This window comes from Megalobrama amblycephala, linkage group LG6 (assembly GCF_018812025.1).
Source record: "Megalobrama amblycephala isolate DHTTF-2021 linkage group LG6, ASM1881202v1, whole genome shotgun sequence".
Classification (NCBI taxonomy): domain Eukaryota; kingdom Metazoa; phylum Chordata; class Actinopteri; order Cypriniformes; family Xenocyprididae; genus Megalobrama; species Megalobrama amblycephala.
Window position 1 is genome coordinate 10,980,502 of NC_063049.1, and position 7,456 is coordinate 10,987,957.

Below are 7,456 nucleotides of genomic sequence, written 5' to 3' on the forward strand. Positions count from 1 at the left end.
AATTCAATCTCTGCCCTAAAGGCTTTCAATGCCCATGATAGGATATTGTTTTCAACTTAACCGCAATGTAGAAGTGTAGCAGATCTATTCGGTCAAGACCAAACACATTAACATTGTCATTTTGATTCATGTGTGCTTGTACTGCAGCAGCATGGCTTGCTTGCTGAAGTCTGAAGCTAAAAAAATCAGTCTGTGCCCATCATACATTACACAATTTTCTGTGAAATCTGTCAATTCAAATCTGTCTCTGACTTTTGGCAACTATCGTTGACTTGTCCAGACTGTAAATCAATGCAAAAAAGTTGGGAAAAAATTGTTTAGTGTATTCCAACCTTTAGTGAAACTTGGTTTGAAAGAAAAAAATTCAGGGTCCACATAATATACCTTAAGGTCATCATTAAGTATTTCCCTTTATTTGCTTAAGTGCTCTATTCAGTTCTGTTATGCATAAGTCCTTAGTAACCATTTCACCTTAAAAAAAATAATTTAAATCATTTATTGAGCTCAAACGCAGTGGCTGATTTTGTGCCATGGAGCATAATTTCAAACCTATGGGTAAAAAGTGCTAATCCCACTTCTAAATTACAAGTGTGAAACATTTCTCTAACTGCAGTTAAAAGCTGGGTTTAGAAGTCAGTAACCCTGGGTTAAATGTTGTGTAAAAAGCCCTTCTATGTCATCCACAAGAAGCTTCCGTTGTGTAACCCCTTTTATTAATTTCCATAACTCACGTAAAGACCTTCTGGTTTACAGTGCATTTTCTCCCCTAAAATCAAGCTGCAGATGCATACGTAAAGCATAAACTTACTGCATGAGACATTTCACACATCTGAAAATGTAGAGATAATTTGTCATTGTTGCATAAAAACGTCTGACCCTGTGAGCACTCCCCTAAATGTCAGCGGTAATTGCTCTCCCTAAAACCCCCCTGTGACACAAGCAGAGCGCTGAGGTGATTTCAGGCTCCAGACAGCCTCTCCACACTCAGAGAAACACAGCGGACGAGAAAGCACACTCAAGTCAGAGTTTATTTCAGAGTGCATTTCCTAGAAATGTCGTAGCTGATGCCATGTAGATGACAAAGAAGATGAAGATGACACCATAAGATACACACTGAAAGAATTGAGCTTCAAAACTGTTCAAATGCAAGGGCTGTAGTACACTGGATTAAAAATGACATTTCTGAACATTCGGTATAGATCCAATATGAATAGTTTTGGTAAGTTTTATGCTGTACAGATAAAAAAATAAAATAAGTGTGAGGCTCCCTTTCAAGTGGAACTCAATCAAGCACCATGGCGTTGATGCCATGTGAGCCATTGGGCTCTATCATGCACCCGGCTCAATGCGATGCCAGGCGTGACGCAAAAGTTTTTTGCTAGTTTTAATCTGATGCAGTTATCATTTTCACGTCCAGCGCCCACATTGTTTAAATAGCAAATGCACTTGCGCCCATCTGCGCCAGTGACTCTGGTTATGGGGATCGCAGATTGAGTTGGCAGAGTTGGAGGTTGTAACTCGTGCGGTAGCAAGTTTTATCACTCACCCATATTCCTTGACAGTTTTACAGCATCCCTCCACCACCCCGTCTCTTCACACTTGCCTGGTTACTTTCCCAACCAGAATACGGGGGGAGTACTTTGGGTTCGGGCCAAAATACCGAGCTCGGAGCCCTCTCCTCGGACAGCACGCCAAATACGCATACTACTTACTATCTGATTATTTGTAAGTTTGAACTCGTGAAGTATTATTAAATCTAGCTTAGTGGGAAAGTGTATGCAACAGCAGCAAGCAATTGGCCTGCGCTATTGGACGTTCCATGGTTGCTGTGGAGCGGCATCTGTGGATTAATTTGACAGGCATCAAGAAAAAGGACAAAGCCTTTCTCCTTGACACTCTGATTTCACCTTTCGGTCTGTTTGGCGACGCAGTTAACACCATCAAATACTAGGAGGCCAAACGACTGTGGTGATCAAGGAGCTGATCCCTCACAGTGCTCAAGAGACCACTGCCTCTACCAGCCATGCTCATCTGGGGCCCAGCTCTCATAGAGAGGAGGTCGTGTACTCCACGATATCGTGTGTCCGACTTTCTTCTGGGCTCTCAGTGGGCACTTATACTTATCCTACCACCATCGGTGATGCAAGAGGTAGGGGCATCAGAAGGGCCATTCGTTTATTCGCTCACAAGTGATTCCTCTCTTTGGTCAGTCCAGGTGTTCCCTGCCAGTATTCTATTCAGGGCACCGAACAGACCGACTCTATAAAAAAAGTAACAATCAATATACGCCAAAAACACAACACAGTAAATAAATAACACAATATACACAACATATGTGTATATGATATGACATATAAACATCTAAGAAGCAAATCCAGACACTATAAAAATATATTAAAAAAATGTAAAAATATGTAATCACAACATGGTAAGCCTGGGGGTCAGAAATGATTGAGAATTTAGAAGCTGAACCACTTTAGGAATGAAGGTTGCCTTCCTCCTTTGTGTCCTACAACCTGGACAACGAAGTCGTCACCCTGAAGGGAGCCACTCAAATTCAGAAAACAAGGCGTGTGATGGGTCATGTAAAATACATGATAAAATACAGCTCCAGGCGTACAGTTACAGTTCTGTTCTGAAGGCTGATAGAATGAAACCAGCAGACAATAGAGAATGTAATGACACTTTCAATATAAGAGTAATAGAACAAAGAGATAATATTCTTATTGACCCCAAAAGAATTGAGCTTCCTTAAAAGATACTGCCGCTGCTGACATTTCCGAAGTATCTCCTCTGTGTTGGAAGTAAATTTCAACAGGTTATCAAATATTGTACCTGTACTTGTACTGCTCGACAATCTCTATAGGATTTTCATGAATAACAGTAGTAACTGCCATAGCCATCTGCCTCTGCTTATTGGAAAAAGTCACTACCATCTCTTTATTCTTATTCATGTTTAGTTCCAGACAGGAGTTATCACACCATTCAACAAATTCATGGAGAGCTGAAAAGTAGAGACAGTAAGACGGTGTCGTCAGCAAACTTAATTAGATGACAATTGGGATGAGTAGACCTACAATTATCAGTATAAAGAATAAAGAGCAGAGGTGAAAGGACACATCCCTGCGGGGAACCTGTAGATGTATATAGAAGATCAGAAAGGGTATTATTGATTAGCACTCTCTGAGACCTATTGGTCATGAAGTCAATTATCCAACGAATCAACTGATCCTCCAAATGAAAGCGACTGGTGAGTTTCTCAGCAAGAATGTGGCTGCAGAGTATTGAATACAGAAGAAAAATCAACAAACAAAAGTCTCTCTGTGGTATTAGGAGACTCAAGGTGCTCATGAACAACATCTGTGAACAACAGGTTACAGTATTCAGTTTGCCTCCTGTTCACCTCATTTCCATGCGAAGTGGTAACGAAATTGCTCAAAGTAGATTACAGTGAAAGGGACCATAGGTCCCCACACACGTTCACCAAATGCATGGATGCTGCTCTGGCTCTGCTGCGACTCCAGGGCACCCGTGTACATTGTAGAGTTGTTAAATGTTTTATAGCCCTTTAAGGTTGGTGTTGTAAGGTGATCGTTAGCAGTGGTAAGGCAGGCAGCAAGAAAAAGATTAAAAACTCTGAAGGTTCTTAAAGGTGATTTAATTTTCTTGTCAGGGCATGCTCCAAACAGTGTAACCAGGTTCCATCCACCAATATTCCAGTACAATAATAACAAAACAAAAATAAAGAAAACAAAACAAAATAATATTTACATAAGAAGCATTAAACATGTTGGCTACTGGCCCAACAGTCACACTCAGTTCTCTCTTTTCTTTGTCCAAACAATTAGACTTTTTATACTTAAGGCTCCTCCCCTCAAGTTCAAACATACTAATGACAGGGCTATTTCAATTACAATCTACATATCTTATTTATAAGATCATATTTAACATCAACATTGAAATATAAACATTCACATCCATGATAACCAATGAGAATCTTAAAAGACATGCATTCAATGTAATTTCCTTAAAACATTCCTAATGCTTGAACTCCTCCTCGTTTGGGATGGTATAAGTCAGGCTTCCTGTGTCAGGGTTCTGTCACTTCTGTCTAGTTTATTTCTTGGTTTCATGACAGAGCTCTGACACTCCCGTTCTTGTCCTGTTTTTGTGCGCTTTCTTGTCTGCGTGCCTTGTTTCATGTTGGGAGCGTGGCGTTCGGATCCAGGCACTCATGTCTAGTTTGGTTTCGGTTTCGTGTCGGGATTCAGACATTCGCGCAAAACCCATTGTTTGGTTCTTTGAATTGAGAGTTACATACCTTATTTTATCACAGTTGGTGCTATGCGTGAGTGGGCGGGGAGTTCGAGTGTTAGGTGCAGCGATACAGACATAGGTAGAGAGAAGTGCACGGAGTGAAGAATAAACCACACGTTCTGGTTTTGCAACTACATCCTGCGTTGTATCAGTTCTTGACACAATCTACATGGTGTCAGAAGAGTCTAAATATGGCTCAGGGTCTCCGCCGCATTGATCCGCTACTTTTCGACGAGCATATAGCTGATAACTGTGGCAAATTCAAAAAAGAATGGCGCATATACTGACATATACCTTTTGGCAGGTACAGATTCTTGCGCATGCCATACTGGATCTCCACCGGCAATGAAGTATTCCAGCGAACCATGGAACATCTCTTTGACAGACAGCCATGTCAAATTGTGGTAGATGACATCCTTGTCTGGGGGCGCACACTACAAGAACATGATGAGCGACTGAAACAGGTACTTCACAAAATCCGTGCATGCAACATGAAATTAAACCCTGATAAGTGCAAATTTCGTGTCACCTCAGTGTCTTATGTAGGCCACCTCCTGACTGCTGACGGCATCAAACCTGACCCTGATAAGACTGATATGACAGCTGTCCACCAAATGCCAAAACCTGAGGACAAACAGGCCTTGCAACGGTTTCTTGGCATGACAAACTATTTATCAAAGTTCATTCCACACTATAGTGACATCACAGGCCCACTTAGTGAACTATTAAAACAAGACACGGAATGGTCATGGCTTGAGGTGCAGGATTCTGCCTTCCAAAAGTTGAAAGATGCTGTATCCAGTCCTCCAGTTCTGCAATACTTTGATGTCACTAAACCCGTTGTCCTCTCAGCTGATGCATCCCAACATGGACTAGGCACTGTGTGTCTTCTTTGCCTTACGTGCCTTAACACCCACCGAATCTCGGTATGCCCAAATCGAGAAAGAAATGTTAGCATTAGTATTTGTGACACAGAAGTTTCATGAGTTTATCTACGGCCGACCCATCACCATGGAAACGGATCACCGACCTCTCATTACAATCCTCAGAAAGCCACTGCACACTGCCTTGGCACGTCTTCAAAGCATGATGCTCAAGCTCCAAAGTTACAGTCTCAATGTGATTTACAAACGGGGCAAGAAACTCTTTGTCGCTGATGCTCTATCACGTGCTCATCTCTCCTCCACTGAGCCTCCTCTCTCAAGCGACTTGCTAGAGGTAATGACGCTTCAAGTCCTCTCGTCACAACAGACAGAAGAACTCCGATCTGTAATTAAATCTGATCCTACATGCCAAAGACTTGTTGACATGATAATGCATGGCAGAAAGGAGAGCAAAGCATACTATGACCGCAAAGTCCACACCCTTTTATCCTTACAACAGGGACAAACAGTAAGGATGCAGCCAGCTCGGGGTTTCGACAAACTGGCGGTTGTACAAGGCCCTGCTTCTCAGCCTAACAGCTATGTGGTAACATCTCAGGGCAGACAGTACACAAGAAACCGATGTCTCCTTCTCCATGTTCAAGAGCCTGCACCTACAGAATGTGGAGAGGATGATTATAGCCCCCTTCCACCAACTTCACCTCCTACAACTCCCCAGTCATCTGCAGTGTTGCCATCTCAGAGTGAAGCATCCAGCACTGGTGCTCCTGCCCAGACTGCCCAGCCTATAGTGACTCGTTCAGGGAGAGTCAGTCGGCCCAACCCACGTTATCAGGACTATATAACTGGTTAAAGACACCTACTCTTTTGTTCTATTTTTTTTTATAAACCACAATGTTACATGTTATACTTGTTTCCCAGCTAGTTTTTAACATATAAGTTTTGACATGCCCTGGCATTTGTGCTTTTTTCAGTTGTTCATAAACATATTAATGACAAAAGTGTCATTTCACTGTATTCAGCACAAATACCTACTCGTTCATATATAACAATATATTAATTTCGTTTTTGTAAGACACTTTTTGTCAAGAAACACAGTATGCGTGGAGGCATGAATCATCATGAATAATGGGTCATTTACACATGAGAAGACAAAAGAATTGCATAAAAGACCTCTAATGACCTGCATAATAATGAGGCCTTTCAGACAGGTAGGCTGTGAAAAACCCCTCTGTGATCATGTCTCAAGCTCATCATGGTGTATATCAAACATTCAGAAAAAACAGCAATACTGTGAAATATTATAACAATTTAAAATAATGGTATTCTATTATATACTTTAAAATAAAATGTATTTCTGTGATGCAAAGTGTCTGAACAATTATGTTACCTCTATGGCATTTCATATAGCCTTTTAGGTTAAAAGCATGCACATTTGGAGAAATATTGATGGATTCACATATGTTTATGTCAAGTTTCTATACTTGACATAAGGAGGAGTAATATTTATTCAATATTTATTGTCATCACTAGGAACGCTGGATACTGTGTTTTCAATTCATACTTGCAGCCGGAGGGTGCTCTGTACACCTTTAGTCCACAAATTAATCTAAAGAAGAACATGACATTCCAGGAACTAACGGCATGTCTTCCAGAGGTCGCTAACCATTGCTTTAATTAACATACAGATAAACACTTTTCAAGACAATAAATACACAATTGAGACGATGTATACATTGCCTCAGAATTTGCGCCTGAATAGCGCTGGCTCCCTGGGCGTGGCCGCATTAGCGGATAATGAGCTAAATCACGGGCGTCTGACATGTGTCTCTTTTCATACAGATTACATAAACACAGAATCTTTGTTTTGTTACGATTTAAAACCTGACATTTCAACGTTTCTTTAGACAACATTTTTCTTTAGTTTTTTAGACAAGTCAAATTTTTTTGTGATTAGAATTCACTAAGTTACAGTTAATTTTCTGAGATCTATCAGATTGGACTTTGTTCAGAGGGAGATGACAGATCACACATCATGTTTTCTTTATTTTGCAAAAAGCACAACATTTTGTTTTTAATATCTGAAATGATTCTAATACACCTTTTCTGCAGTATCGATACACCAGTACCAGCTGCATATTCTCATTTTCTCTTCTCTCTAATGGCAAATCGATAGCTTGACACACTCACCACTTCTCACTGACTCGTCTCATTCGTGCTCTGGTTAAACAGTGTTGGTGTTACAGGTCTTGAAT